This window comes from Nanorana parkeri, unplaced genomic scaffold, assembly GCF_000935625.1.
Source record: "Nanorana parkeri isolate BGI_ZX_2015 unplaced genomic scaffold, ASM93562v1 scaffold891, whole genome shotgun sequence".
In the NCBI taxonomy this organism is placed as follows: Eukaryota; Metazoa; Chordata; class Amphibia; order Anura; family Dicroglossidae; genus Nanorana; species Nanorana parkeri.
This window is the reverse complement of record NW_017307159.1, coordinates 483,568-499,549: the sequence shown is the minus strand read 5'-3', so window position 1 is coordinate 499,549 and position 15,982 is coordinate 483,568. Positions and strand designations below refer to the sequence as shown.

Here is a 15,982-nt window from a genome sequence, read left to right as displayed (position 1 = left end):
CACAGGCATGACTCCCAGAGGCAGAAGGATAATGGGGTTTGCAGTTTTACGTGGCTGGAGTGCCGAAGTTGCTGACCCCTGACCTAGGTGTACGGTGAAGAGGACTTTGACTTACCTGATTGCAGAGGCATATCTACTATAAAATGCTCCTTTGGTGTCCCGCCCAGCTCCTGGCAACCAGCAACTTCACTACCCCTGGTTGCCTACCCCTGGTCTAGGAGTATGGTGATGAGGACTTTGACTTACCTGATCCCAGAGGAGTACCTACTATAAAATGCACCTATGGCGTCCCGCCCAGCTCCTGGCAACCAGTGACGTCACTGGTTGCCAGAAGCTGGACAGGCACTCTGGGTGGCGCCCAGCCCAGCTCCTGGCAACCATTTACATCACTGGTTTCCAGGAGCTGGACGGGGCACTCTGACCAGCAACCCACCGAGCTACAGGCAACCAGTGACGTCGCTAGTTCCCAGGAGTTGGTCTCTGGGGGGTGTCCTGCTTAGCTCCTGGCAACCAGTGACATCACTGCCTTAGTCAAAAGAAGTCAGCTGTCTCCAAACCTTTGCTGACCCAGGGAGCTGTTCCACCTCCCCTTCAAGCGGCACCCAGGGCATGTGCCATATGTGCCATGCCCTGGATACACCACCGTCTGATCCCCTCGACAGTTGGCGCTCACTCCTCCCCCCTATGCTCCGCCAGGTGGATCATCTTTCGGTCGCCCTCACGTCAAATGCAGGGCTATGGACACTGCATAGTACGTGACAATGTCAGCGGGCGTCCAATCGACAGAGCACAGGGGGGAAGATGTTGCGGACGCCGGTCTCGAAGCCCGCAGGGGAGGGGATCAGTTAAGTAAAAGCCCTTTACCCAGCCCCCTTATAGACAAAGACCAGTTAACCCTTGCAGGGCTGGGGTAACCCCACTACAAGGGTAGTTTTTTTTTCTGGGCAATAATGGGAAATAATAACTCCCAGCAAAGTCATCTTCTGCTTTTCCATTTTCATGCCAAATGCTCTTATTTGGATGTGTACCTTTAACCCCAAGCAGATGTTAGGAGTGTTCCCTTCTCCAGGTCTGTACAGTATTGCCACCCACCTCTCCCTTTGAGTGATTGGATTAGCAGGGAGCTGACAAGCAGCTATCAAATGGAAATCCATAATACACCTTCCCCAGCTCGTTGGCTGTTATCAGTCTCACTCTTGGCTTGACACAGCACGGACAGGGCTGATCCCAGGCGTGGTTGCTATGCATGCATGAGTGTGCAGCGCAGCCCTGCAACAAGGTGGATGTGGAGGGAGGGGGGACATAAGACATTCCATATTCACATCACACAAGGAAATCACACTTATATTAGCCACTTGCTGCGCTGCTAAGGAAGCAGCAAGCGTCGGGATGTCAGCAGAGGAGCAGCGCACCTGTACCGGTGCGGAGAGGTGCGTGAAATCTTATCGCAGCAATTAGGGGGGGCTGCGAAAGACTGCGAAAAGAAAAGACCGAGCTTGCCACACTCCCCTGGACACAGACAATGTGAAGGCTGCTTTGTTTCAATGACAATAACTTCAGGCAATGGGAGCGGATTATAAAGCAAGCCTCAAAGACTTGAAAAGGATCATTGAGTGGCGATGACAGGTGCTGGGCAGCAATACCTGGACTGAACGGGTCGGCCAGGCTGGCCGGGTCGGCGCTCAGTGCTCTACTGAGAGAGGGACAGCTATGGGAAACTTAGAGGGAGCGCTGGAAGGAGACAGACAGCCAGGTAAGGGAGATGCATGCAGGATCACAATGATAAAGTCAATTATATTATTGCAAATATGGATTTTTCTGTGGGTAGGGGGGAGAGAAGGGGGTCGTCTGCTCCTGGGAAATCTCAGCAAGGCTTAAAAATGACATTCTTTTCTTTACCAAAAAACTTATATAGATATTCTACAGTTGTTTTATTCATACTTTACATAGTGTACATCCACATCAGTCCCTGACCTCCAGGAGATTACAATCTGAGGTCCCTTTCTCACATGCATACAAGGACCAATTTAGAGAATTCATCTTTCAGCGGGTCCTTGGAGTTTGGGAGGAAACCCATGCCAGCACTGGGGGAACATGCAAAATCCTTGCAGATAGTGTCTTGATGGGGATTCAAACCAGGGACCCCAGTGCTGCGAGGCAGAAGTGCTACAGGTTTTGATCAATTTTGATAATTCAACTCCAAGCTTTGGAGTGCTGGAGGAAACCCAATGCAAGCACAGGGAGAACATGCAAACTCCACGCAGCTAGTGTCCTGGTCAGGATTTGGACCATGGACCCCAGCTTTGCAAACAGGAGTGTTAACCACTAAGCCACTTAGAACATCGTCACTGCTCTTTGCACAGCCTTATTGAATAAACCCAACCGTATTCAATGCACGGTGCTCATCCCTCCGATACACGCAGCAAGGGATTCAGGTGCCCCTTGGGTTGCCGTGGAACTACAAGTCTCAGAAAGGGAGCAAGATGAAATGTGATGGTGGGATCTGCAAGTCCTGAAGGCTGGAGGAGCCTAAGAGCAGATATGGAATCTGACAACACTGGTGAGGTCCACTGGGACTTGTAGTACCAGTATATTGTGGTGTAACAGGTAAATGACTAAGCAGAGCTATTAGGCTGGATTTTCACAGTTATCTATCTATCTATCTATCTTTCAGATTCCATAGTTCTTTATTTTTTCATGCATGCTTTTAATACTAGTATACTACAAGCTCAGGGAACTGCCAATTTTTATTGCGGGCAATTATGGGTGCCTGTATAGAATGTCCGTAGAAGAAACATTTGTTTAAGAAGTTTTTTAATCCAACAGAAAACTAGAGAAACATTCAGGGATAAAATGGCAAAGCTCAGGGATATTTTATAGGTTCCAGCTGTCGACTTGAGCTAGCGTTAGGTTCCGGCTAGGATGCTTGGCTGATTTGGTGTGGTACAGTGCAAAGGGTGGCGAGGGTATGCAACGGGCAGTGGGAGTATGCAATGGCAGTGAGGGTATGCAAAGGAAAGCGGGTATATGCAAAGAGCAGTGAGGGTATGCAAAGGGCAGTGAGAGAATGTAAAGCGCAGGGGGGTATACAAAGGGCAGTACGTTTCTGCAAAGGGCAGTGAGGGTATAACAAGGGGATCAGGGTATGCAAAGGGCAGTTGGAGTATGCAAAGTCAGTGAGGGTATACAAATGGTAGTGGGTATATACAAAGAGCAGCGAAGTAATACAAAGGGCAGTGAGGGTATACAAAGGGTAGCGGGTATATGCAAAGAGCAGCGAGGTAATACAAAGGGCAGTGAGGGTATACAAGGGGCAGTGAGGCTATGCAAGGGGCAGTGAGGGTATACAAAGGGCAGTGAGGGTATACAAAGGGTAGCGGGTATATGCAAAGAGCAGCGAGGTAATACAAAGGGCAGTGAGGGTATGCAATGGGCAGTGACTCATAGCGACTAATCAGAAATCATCTCTTAAAATGACAGTTATCTGGTTGGTTACTATTTACTTATTACAGGTGTTTTTATAGCACCAGCTATTAACACAGCACATGACATATTGTACATTCCATCCCTGCCATCAAGGAGCTTACAATCTAAGGTTCCTCTCTTACATACTCGGGGTCAATTTAGACAGGCGCCTGCTAACCTACCAGCATGCAGGAGGAAACCCATGAAAGCACATGGAAAACACACAAACTCCATGCCGATAATATCCTGGCTGGGATTTGAACCGGGGACACCAGTGCTGCATGGCATAAGTGATAACCACTAAGCCACTTTGTTATCATACATTGAACCTCACCTCTGCTCTCTGCGCAGCCTTGTTGAGTAAACCCGATACAGCCTGATTCAATGCACGGCGCTCATCCCTCCGATGCACGCAGCGACCAACCAGTATTTGATCTGGCTTCGGCAGAGCGAATTCTGCTGGACTGCTCAGGGTCACTGTATTTAGGAAATGACAGTTAAATGACAGTTGCCTAATCAGGATGGAGGGGTAATCATTTTAGCGTACGTACAGATTCTGCAAAACAGGTAGTCAATGGGTTTGTAGCTCAGGCTTTGGGGGAACTACAAGTCCCAACATGGTGATAGGCTGGTGTAAGAAAGCCGTGCAATGCCTAGGTACAAGGGTGACTAGGTTGTTGTGCATGGCAAAACAAATGGCTGACAGCGCATGCAGGTACTTGTAGTTCTCCAAGTGGAAGGCAGAAGAGCCAGCTTTGCCGAGACTTTTTTCTACGTTCGCTGCAGGGTAACAAAAGATAGGATTAGAGGACTGGAAACTACAAGTCCCAGCATCCCTGAGAGCCTGGTGTATGCCTGATCCTGGGACTTGTAGTCCTTCACTATAAAGACAGACAAACGGATGAAGAATGTTCCCAATGCATCTAAAAACAAAGTAGTCAGTCAGGGGTTGGATTCGGATGCTGCTTTGGTTGTTGTGGAACTACAAGTCTCAGAAAGGGAGCCATATGGCTTCTCTATGGTGAAATCTGCAAGTCCTGAATACAGACTGGAGTAGCTTAAGAGCAGAATCTGGCAACAATGGCAAGGTCCACTGGGACTTGTAGTGCCACGGTAGCTTGGTGTAACAGGTAAATTAGGCTGCACATATAAGGCTGCACCTTATGGCACCCATGCCCCTCCTTCTTAAGTGTTTTCCATTGAAATGAAAGGCAACGCATACAAATGTGCGTTAACTTGTGTTGTCAAGTGTTTTCAATGTGCGTTTCAGTGAGCTTTGTATTGAGGGTCCATGGTGCACCGTCATGCGTTGTGCACCATGATACGCAAAATACAAAGGCGCAAATCCAGCCTCACCTCCTATAGATCTACCAAAACTCTGTAGTAGAAGCCCCACCTAACAGTCCGCCCCAGTTGTAGCTAGCCAGGCGGGCTCTCGTACTACAGAATTGTTGGTAGCTCTGACAACAAAGATTGTTCAATTCCATTGCAAGGTGTATGGCCAGCTATAGGACATGCTGACACTTGTAGTTCTACAGGCGATACAAACCTGCACCACTTCAACATTACAGAACAAGTCCAGTTGAATGTGACTATGGCGGGGTAGACCGGCGCCCTTCCCACTCCCCCTGCCAGTCACATCGCTCCCGGGGCCTCCATAGACTTCAATGGAATCCTTTATTCTGGTTGCTGGGATCTTAATCCCCCGTGACCGCCAGCTTTAACCCCTTGTGGAAAAGATCCCCATTGCACTCTATGTGATTTCTGGATGAGGAAACCAGCACGGGGTTAAATCTCATGCTCCCTATGGATTTGATTTGCCCATGTGCTGCGCGCTTCGGGGCATTGTTCAGCCGATCGCTGCTCGCTTTGGGGAACTGTTCATCCGATCGCTGCTCGCTTTGAGGAACTGTTCATCCGATCGCTGCTCGCTTTGAGGAACTGTCCATCCGATCGCTGCTCGCTTTGAGGAACTGTTCATCCGATCGCTGCGCACTTTTGGTAATTGTTCAGCCAATTGCTGCATGATTCGGGGCATTATTTAACCGATCGCTGCGCGCTTTGGGGAATTGTTCAACCGATCGCTGCACGCTTTTGGGAATCGTTCATCCAATCGCTGCTCGCTTTGGGGAATTGTTCAACCGATTCGGGGGATTATTTAACCGAATAATTTAACCGATTTGGGAAACTGTTCATCCCATCGCTGCGCACTTTGGGGAATTATTCGGCTGATCGCTGCTCGCTTTGGGGAATTGTTCATCCGATGGCTGCGCACTTTGGGGAATTATCCGGCTGATCGCTCCGCGCTTCTGGGAATTGTTCATCCGTTATCTGTATTTGGAGAAGTGCATTTGTTGGGGAAGTTGGTGATAAGCATTTTATTGTCCGCAGATCATGAAGACAAATTGGCGATCGGATGATTACAGTTTATTTATAGCTCCCGTCGTTGGCGCTCGCTCGTGTATCTGCTTTTTTAATCTCTCAATCTTTTTTTATTCCGTCCCCTGATTGGCTGCCTCAGAGAGTCTTTTATCATCGTGATTACAATGTGTCTGGGGGAATGATATTGGTATGATGTGGACATGAATAGGGGGGCGTCCGCAGCGCACAATTCTGCCCGGGTGCGAGGACCTGAAACTGGGGCTGTGTGATGTCTGAAATGTGTGTGTAAGTGAGATGTGTGTGTAAGTGACGTGTGTGATGTGTGTGTAAGTGACATGTGTTTGATGTGTGTGTGTAAGTGACATGTGTGTGATGTGTGTGTAAGTGACATGTGTGTGATGTGTGTGTAAGTGAGATGTGTGTAATTTATGTGTAAGTGAGATGTGTGTAATTTGTGTGTAAGTTGTAATTACTATGCTGCTCATATGTAGTTTAGACGTGTGTTTATGTGTGTGTGTGATGTGTACCATTTTTTGTATTATATACACTATATGTATTTGATTTGTGTACTGTGTGTATGCATGATCTATATGTGTGCTGTGTGTACGTGTATATGTGTGATGTATTTATGTATGTGTGCTGTGTGTATGTGTGATGTGTTTTTGCGTATATGTGTGCTGTGTGTATGTGTGATGTGTATATGTGTGATGTGTATGTGTGCTGTGTATATATGTGTATGTGTGCTGTGATCATGTGTATATGTGTGCCGTGTGTATGTGTGATGAATATCTGTGATGTGTATGTGTATAGGTGTGCTGTGTGTAAGTGTGATGTGCATAAGTGTGCTGTGTGTATGTGTGATATGTATATGCGTGATGTGCTGTGTGTATGTGTATATATGTACTGTGTGTGTATGTTTATATATGTGATGTGTATATATGTGCTGTGTGTATGTGTATATGCGTATACTGTGTATATGAGTGATGTGTAGATGTGATGTGTGTATACTGTGTATGTGTGTGATGTGTATATGTGTGTATGTGATATGTACAGTATATGTGTACTGTGTGTATGTGTGATGTGTATATGTGATGTGTGCTTTGTATATGATGCGTATATGTGTGATATGAGTTTTTCCCTTATTTCCTGTCCTGTCAGATGCCCATTAATCAGGCAGGAAATGGGGAGATGTTTCCTTAATTTCCTGTCCTGTCAGATGCCCGCTTATAATGCAGGAAGTGGGGAGATTTTCCTTCATTTCCTGCTTTGCCGGACTCCTGCCAATTTGACAGGAAGTGGGGGCACTCCTGTTACTGCTTCTTCCATCTAACACCTGTGAAATACACGCAGGGGAACACTCAATGTAAAGGAAGTAGGGTTGCCACCTGTCATGGCAACTGAAACCCGGACACAAGATGTCATGCAGACAGAGGCAACCAAAAGAAAGAGGCTACTGGCCCCCCACTAAAATAGTCTTGACTGTGATATTTAAATATGAATTGGTGGCGCTATTTACATATGTATAATCCGCGACTCATTCTCCCAAAAACATTTTCGTACGTCGCTTGAGTGTTCGGGTTTCTCTGAAAGAAAAGGTGACAACCCTAAAAGGAAGTGAAGAGCAAACCTACAAAAAGGGTCATTACAAAGTTATCAGAGAGACTTCCTTTTCCTGCGCGATCCAAAATGAAGCCATAAATAAAAGGTAGCTAGTCAGTTTGGATGTCACTTGACGCCTTTGTACATGAAGGACTCATCCGAGCGCTGGAATTCCCCCGAAATGTCAGAGGACTCGAAGCGCCAAGAGTGCCAAGAATTCTCCCCAGCCAATCAGCAGCCTCCATCTCTCTGCTGAATCTGTGCCAGTATCTGTACAGGACAGACGTCTTATCTGGGTTAATCATTCATTCCGCCTTGAATAATGAGATGAACTTTCACTGGCTGAGAGCAAAGCAAATATTGGGGGATTGCTGGAGCCGGGTCAGTATCATGGACTGGAGACGTAGAAGAAGGGGCAGGTGGTGTGTGTGGCCTGAGAAGGGAGGGGGCTATTATTTCAGCACTTGGATAGTAGCCTGGTAACATGGAAACTCAGTCAATGGGAACGTTCTGGGAATGGAGTCCATCTCTCCAGTAACCAAGCATCACCGGCCGCTCCCCTTCACTGCCAGAAGAAGGTGTCCCATTACACGCGTCTACATTGACTTCTGGCTTTGGTGTAGCACCGGTCTGGCAGCGTAACTTCAACGTCTACCCTCTTATTAGGAGGATAAAATACAGTTTTCGCTTCCTTGCACAGGAATGTCGCTGCTTTGTAATGAAAGCATTGACGTTAGAGTTTCTTTCGTTCCAGGAAACAGCTTTGTCCTCCACCCTCCCTACCAGACCTCCCATGTTGGGTCCTATTCCGGAACTCGTACTAGCCACCTGCAGTGTAATGGGAGACAGGTACACTTTAAAATGTGTGATGGGAGACAGGTACACTTTAAAATGTGCAAGACATAAAAACAGGTCCATGTTTTTTATTGATGAAGGCTCAGGGTATTTTGCAAGAGTAATATCAAAGAGAACCTGGACTGTGTAGGCTGCAAGGTGCTGGATCTGAAGATGGTCTTCATGCAATGAAGGACCCTACTCTGGCTATAGTTGGGTTGGCCAGGGAGTCTAAAGAACGGGAGGTTTTCAACACAGCTCCTGAAGGTGGAGATGGATTTGGCTGCATCCCGTTCCCAGGTCGCTACCCCCCGGTAGTAGTAGATGTGGCAGGAAGATACGAGAAGCCCTGATGGTACCATTGGGCCACTTGAGATTGCAGCAGGAGGGGCATATAGAATACCAGAGAATTGGAGCATCAGGACCGGAATACCAGGTACTGGCGTGGTAGGGAATTGTATCAGGATACCAGGTGACACCGGAGCGGGGGACACTGCACCAGGATACCAGGCAAGGCTAGAGCAGTAGATAGCGGACCAGGATACCAAGTAAGACTGGAGTGGCAGGTACTGTACCAGGATACCAGGCAAGACTACAGTGGTGGATAGTGGACCAGGATAACAGTCTAGACTAGGGCGGTGGATAGTGGACCAGGATACCAGGTGAGACTGGAGTGGCGGGTACTGTACGAGAATACCAGGCAAGACTACAGTGTTGGATAGTGGACCAGGATAACAGCCTAGAAAAGAACGGTGGATAGTGGACCAGGATACCAGGTGAGATTGGAGTGGCAGGCACTGTATCAGGATACCAGGCAAGCCTACAGTGGTGGATAGTGGACCAGGATACCAGGCAAAACTAGAGAGCTGGATACCGGACCAAGATATCAGGGCTTGGCAACGCATGGACAAACAATGCATGGACACCTGTCCACTGTGAACACTGGTACTTCAAGAATTCAGCTGCGAATGTGCCCATGACACACGTGGTAAAGCGAGTGCGGCCACCAGCCCTAGGAGATGCGCCACTGGAGCGAGGAAGGTAAGTGATTGCTACATTGAGTCTATAATGCAGTGTGCATTGACTCTGGTCAGGCAGCTCTCATACACAAAAGGGCCTCAGGAGGGCCCTTCGGACGAAATCCAAGTGGTATACAGGTGAAACTCGAATAATTAGAATATCGTGCAAAGTTCATTTATTTCACTAATGCAACTTAAAAGGTGAAACTAATATATGAGAGAGACTCATTACATGCAAAGCAAGATAATTCAAGCCGTGATTTGTCATAATTGTGACCCCATGAAGACCCCAAGAACCCCAAATCCACAACCTCAAAAAAGTAGATTATTACATGCAATCAATAAAACAAGGATTGTACATAGAACAATATCGGACCTCTGAAAAGTACAAGCATGCATATGTACTCAGTACTTGGTTTGGGCCCCTTTTGCAGCACTTACTGCAATTACTTTTGCACGATATTCTAATTATTCGAGTTTCACCTGTATTAGTGCTTCACACAGAGTTGTGGAATACTTCAGATCCCTGTCAATGTTTTTATTTCCTGTCTTGCAAGGGAGATTTCCTTTCACTTCCTGCCCTAGAGACATAGCAGGAAGTAAGAGGCGAGCTTTGCAAAGTGAGGGGCTATTTCCTCTAAGACAGTTCTGGTGACACCTCAAACATTTTGAATTTCCTTTCACTTTCAGTACAGGAGACAGTGGTCTCCGGGACTAGTGAGGGCAAGTCTCTGACGTTACTGTTACAGCAGGGAGCTGCCTTAATACACGAGCAGCGAGATGGAGCGGGACGGCTGACTGTGTTAGACTGCATTTGATGTATGTAGATACTGAAGGAGCCTAAATTACAAGGGATTTCCAGCTATCTATCCTTCACAGACCTGTTCTGTTTGGGCCGCTCGCTTTCTGTGTGTGCCCACCTGTCCCCCATATGTGAGACTTATGGTTCGATTGTTCTGCCCGTGCATATCCACTGATTGTTTTCTAATGTGACTTCCTCCTATACTGAGTTCCTAAAGAAGCGCATCAAGCGTGAAACGCGTAGAACTTATACCACTCCAGCCCCCAAAAAGAGAAGAACCAACATCTTTCCATCTATGACTATTGACAGACACTATGTGGTCAACTCTATTAGTCTGTTGGAGTAAAATTGAGGGGTGGTATTTGGAGGTTTAATCTAATCAGGGACGTGCGGTCAGGGGAGGCAAGTGAGTAGGGTTGCCACCTTCTCTTCAAGCTAAACCCGAACACTGTAGCGCCTCGCGGCAATTTTTTGGTAAAGTACACTATGCATGTATTTTGTGATTAAATAACATTGGAGGTAATCACAAAGATGCCAGTGTGCCACAGATCCACAGATATACAATCTGTACACAGTCGCTCACCGCTCGCCACCCGCCGCCAGGTGAGCAAGTCTGCCGTTTGAATCCTGTGTACGGGTGGGAGCCCGTCTCCCACCCGTACACAGGATCCAAAACCCGTACTGTCCGGGTGAAAACCGTACGGGTGGCAACCCTACAAGTGAGGCAGAGCCTTACCTAGTATTATGGAAGAAATCTGAAGCTGACAGCTTTTTCCCCATTCAGATCGGCTTCTAGCAGGTTACACAGCAAGGAAATCCTCCCCGCTGTGTAACCTGTCATGGACGGAGTGCTGCCTGTTAATAACAAGCAACGCTGCATCTGGCTTTTGAAAGCTAGTTAGGTTACACAGCAGCGGGCTTCCCAGTGCTTGTGTAACCTTACTTGCTGAGGCAAGAGCTGTCACAGCCTCTACTCTGTTTTAGAGGCGTGAGCTCTGTGAAGGGTTTGGACCAATGGCAAATGGTTTGGTCCAAGCTGTCCAATCAAAAAAAGAAAAAAACAAAACACTGAGGTCATCATTCCGGATGCCTCAGCAGTGACGAGCAAGTGAGGGACAGGGAGGCTCCTCCCTGTCTCCTCCCTTCCTCCCTCACACTAGCTTGGGGACTGGGTTGGGAAGTGGGGCTTCGGCAGGATATGGGCGTGGCTCTGGCAGACTGGGGGTGGGGCAGGGCATGCTGGGGGAAAAGGCTGGGGAATGCCCCACCCAGAACCAAAGGTACCACACATCACTGAATCTAATGTATCAAAACAATCGGAATATGAATGTTACATTGTTACAATTTCTATACTTTTATTACTAATCTTAATTATGTTCTAATAAAAACACTTACTTTATACAATTATGAGGTAAATATCCTTTTTGGCTCTGTCATTCAGCACTTTGAAAGCCTCAGCTATTTTCTTTTTTCATATTCTACATTTATATAAAACTGGCCTGTCACATGAAATATTCTTTGTTGGTATTTTCGTCCGCTCACAATGCTGTATTATTGTTCTGTCCGGTCACTATGAAGCCCAGTCCACCTTGACGAAGGAAGAAAAGAATGCCTCCTCCCGCTGCGTGATTAGAGGAGTCTCACAAGCCGTGATGTTAATCCAGCTCTACAGTAGAAAGGCATCATGGCACACTCACAAACCAGCATGTAAAACAACTTGTCTCACCACTAAGGACAATGACAGAGGTTTGGATACACGTCTTCTGCAAAGGATGTGTAAGCCGCACTGCCGCGCCAAGGCACCTCTTATAGTGCGGTCCAAGTTGTTTTACATGCTAGTTTGTGAGTGTGCCATGATGCCTTTCTACTGTTCTACTGTTCAAAGCCCATTTCGTGTGCACCTTACTGTATAACTGGTAACAAATTGTTGAGTGCGTTTGTCGTTTGTTTTGCTTTACCGGTTAATCCAGCTCTGCCCCGAGCAACATGACAGCCATTGCCGTCGTTATTCCCCTTCAAGGTGGCATCAGGGGAAGGAAATTGGCTACCTGTAGGCTTTGTGTTCACATGTGACCCGTGAAAGACAGCTTGAAATGCAAAATGTTCCCTTTACATCTTCACCATTTGCACCATTGCTTTGGCATTAGCGCAGGGGCGTCCCAAGGCCGGGTGTCACCGCGTGTGCGCAATGGCTTCATCGTGCATGCGCGGCCATCTTATTGATACCTGCCGAGATAGGAGGGGACGTTCACCGGGCGGGATAAGGTATGCTGCCGGGTCCCCTCCTTTCTCCTGAAACCCATGACCGGGTGCCTGACATTTCAGAGGGGGTGACACCAAAATGACTTTTAGTCATTTTGGTGTTACCCCTTCAATGGTGTCATCCGGGTGCGGTCCGCACCTCCCTGCACCCCCATAGTGACGCCACTGCAGTAGTGTTTCTTGCGTTGCCGTTCATTTTAATGGCAGTCCAATGCAAAAAGGCAAAGTGTGATGGTGGTTTGCGGTGCCAAAAATGGAGCATGACTGATTTTCAGGGTATGTTGGCACCTCCAATGGGCCACCCTAAATCCCAACTCCAGGAAAAACAAATATTGTCCTCTTACAAGAGTCCTGTGTATTCTTCCTGTAATCTTGGTGAGCTTTTGTGTATTTCTTCCAGATCTGTGCAGTAATCCAGCGTGAGACTTGGAGCTTCCTGTAATAAAGACCGCTCACTGCTGCTCTCTCTCCTTGTGCGGGGTGACTGGTCTTGTCTGTGCCTTCTCCTGTAAAAAAAAACGGTCACTGCTGCCCTCTCCTTTCGCAGGGTGACTGGTTTTGTCTCCGCCCCTCCTGTAGTTTTCTGCAGTGGGCGTAGCCTGCTAGGTCCCTCCCACAGCTCTGCTCTCTCTGCAGGCTATGCAAAGCCCAGTGATGATGTCACTGCTACTTTTACAAGTTAAAGTAGTATTAAACTATCACACCTTTTTTTTCGTGAATGAATCCATATCATACAAATATAATTCACTGAGCAAAGTATTTCATTAAAATTTAGCCCAAGCACTTCCAGCTCCAACTCTCTCAGCTCTGCTTCCCTGCACTTCCTGTCCAGTACAAGATCACAAGGGACAGAGCCGCCTCCAGTAGCCGTAGAAGGGAGGAGGATCAGGGAGCAAAGGTAGCGTAGTGGCTTGCCTTGCTGTGTCTGTGTGTTTGTGGAGACACACACAGCTTACTAGCACACACAAGGGTGGTCCCATAGGACCCTGCAAGGGAAAGGAGCCACCCCAAAACCGGATATCAGGACCAGTGCTCAGGGGACCAGCTGATTCTGCAGGAAACTAAAATAAGGATGGCGCCATCTCTGTTCAGGCATCATCCAGTTTCACAATCTATTTCCTTGACTAAGATGCTGGATCAGAGATGACACAATCATGCAACTCCAGGTGTGCAGTTCTTGGCTGTGTTCACAAATGTCTGACACAGATCTGCTTCTGCTGCAGCTTCACCTTGTGATTTTCTACAGTTACAGTGTTGCAGTCTGATCACTGGGGAGGGGAGACTGGGGAAATGCTTCTTCCTGCCTAGCATGCCTCCAACAGCTGAGACCGCATCTTCGGAAGTGATGTGATCTAGCATTTTTATAAGGTCCAGAGAAATTATAGAATACAGGCATCTTAGTCCAGGAAGTAGATGGTGACCCTGGATGATGCCTGAACAAAGATGGCACTGTCCTTCTGGAGAGAAAAGCAGATGAAGCCAGTGTCAGGGGGAGTACTGTGATCTCTGTGAGAGGTAATACAACCCCAGAAGTGTTACATATACACATTGCTTGACGTGTGTCCACTTTAAGGCCTCATTCACACTAGAAACGTCCGGCACGTACAGCTCCGTGCTGCGTGCACGGCCGTATCGAGCAGCTCCCGGGAAGGACAGGTGCTGCGTGTGAATAGTTCCCAGCCCTCGTCCTTCTCTAGGGGAGTACGCGGCCGTACGCCCCCCCTACGCTTACCTCAAGTGCAGGTCCGTACGCGTGCGTGTTTCCCGGCTCGGACGCAGACAGGATCCATCCATTCCCACGGACGTGCAGGTCAGGTGAGCGTAAGGGGGCGTATGGCCACGTATTCCCAAAGAGAAGGACGGGGGGTGCGTACTAATCACACACAGCACCTGTCCTTCCTGGGAGCTGCCTGATACAGCCCTGCACGGAGCTGTACATGCCGGCCTTTTCTCGTGTGAATGAGGCCTAAGAGTGACAAAATGTTTTCAAAAATTACATTCCGGATTGGTTCTCGTTAAGCAATCACCCATTTTCATACATCCAATCCATTCACCTAATTATGAATGGACATCACCACCCTGCTGGGGTCCTTCCTGTGCTCCTTAAACCACACCTAAGCACTTCTTTCTCCAAGCCCCACTATGTGAAACAAGTTTGGATCCAGCACAGTGCTTTGGTTCATTCATGGTGATACATTTCTTCGCTGGCTCCCTCGGATGCAGGAAATTGCAGAAAGTGAGCTGCAAGGGACTGATTTATACATATTCTGCCCAGCCTATATCTGGGCAATAGCGTCCCTACATGGCAATGAGGAGCATAAGGAATTCCTATGCTCCTCAGTGCCACCTAGTGGTGATATTAGTGTATTGCCACTAGATCTGCCCCTGGAGAACGCAGGAGAAGTGAACAATCTAGGACAACAAAGCTGATATGGAAACATTCTCCAATTCAGCTCACTTTCCAGTTCAGCGATGTTGTCCTAGATTGTTCACTTCTCCAAACTCCTTACCCTTTTGTGAATAACCCTGTTAGGTAATATGTTTTTAGCACAGGTAATGATGATAAGTTTAATTACATTAGCCTGGAATTCCACGTTAAAGATGTATTTTCGCCTGCCGTGCGGCGTACCTTTCGTTAAATTAGCTGACCGTCCCCAATGATTTTTCTATTTGCACTTTGCTCTCCGTCTCAGATTCAATAAAGTTTTACTTCTGTCTCATCTTCCCGGCCTCTCGCTACTCGTCTTTGAACTCTGGCTGGCGAAGTGCAGTGAAGCGTACTTTTACATTACAGACTATTCGTACTTCGCAATTATTCCATTTGAAAGCTTTTCCTGGAGATATTTATAGGTTCTATTAGAGATACCATTATCACTTCATCCGCAAATGGATCAAGCGGAGAAGAGGCAGTTCAATTACTAGAAGCTCCTCCGCAGTCCATAAATCCCAATTAAAGTCAGCTCGTCGTGAGGAATCCGGGGTACGTGCATTGGAGGTGCTAGACCCCCGTATTATTAATATCCAGGGTTGTGAATGAATGCCTCATTGATCAAGATGACTTGCTTTGGTGGGGCTGCTCACATGTAGCAGAGCAACCCCAAACGATGAGGGGTTCTGAGAAATGTCCAAAAGTGAGAAGAAGTAAGGCTGCCACACCAACAGTCATAGAGTCCAGAACGTTTATATTAAAATAATTAATGGAATAGGCGAGCCAACATGTCTCGGGTTTTTAGACTCTGATGATGGAGAAGCATCTGAACCCCAAAACGCATTGGGTTTCTTATCCCATGAATTATTTAATTTAAAAAAAAATTGGACTCTCACCATTGGTGTGGCACCCTTACTGCTTCTTACATGGGAGGAATATGGGGACCCAGGGCTGTCCCTATAATGAGACAGTTGCTTCAATCAGCATCTCATTGGGTAACATGGAGGTGGTGGGGCGACAGGTGTGCCTGCCACCCCATTTCCACCCAGAGTGCCCCAGTTTGCTAAGAGCTCTGAGCTAAGAGAACCTGAGACGCTCTGGATTATGACCTGCCCACCTCCTGGCAACCAGTGACATCAGTGAGATGGGTGGGATGCCGGACAGAGGTACTGTGCACCCTCATCTCCAAAC

The 15,982-nt window shown here is 47.6% G+C and overlaps 1 protein-coding gene across 1 annotated transcript in view; it reads left to right on the top strand.

The window, feature by feature from the left end:
- The first annotated feature begins 1,714 nt into the window (after nt 1-1,714).
- SSTR5 (somatostatin receptor 5) overlaps nt 1,715-15,982 on the top strand; it is a 21,867-nt gene continuing 7,599 nt past the window's right edge. Inside the window, exon 1 of the mRNA XM_018565840.1 lies at nt 1,715-1,753. The gene's annotated coding sequence lies outside the window, so the exon portion shown is untranslated. The remainder of the gene's footprint in view (nt 1,754-15,982) is intronic.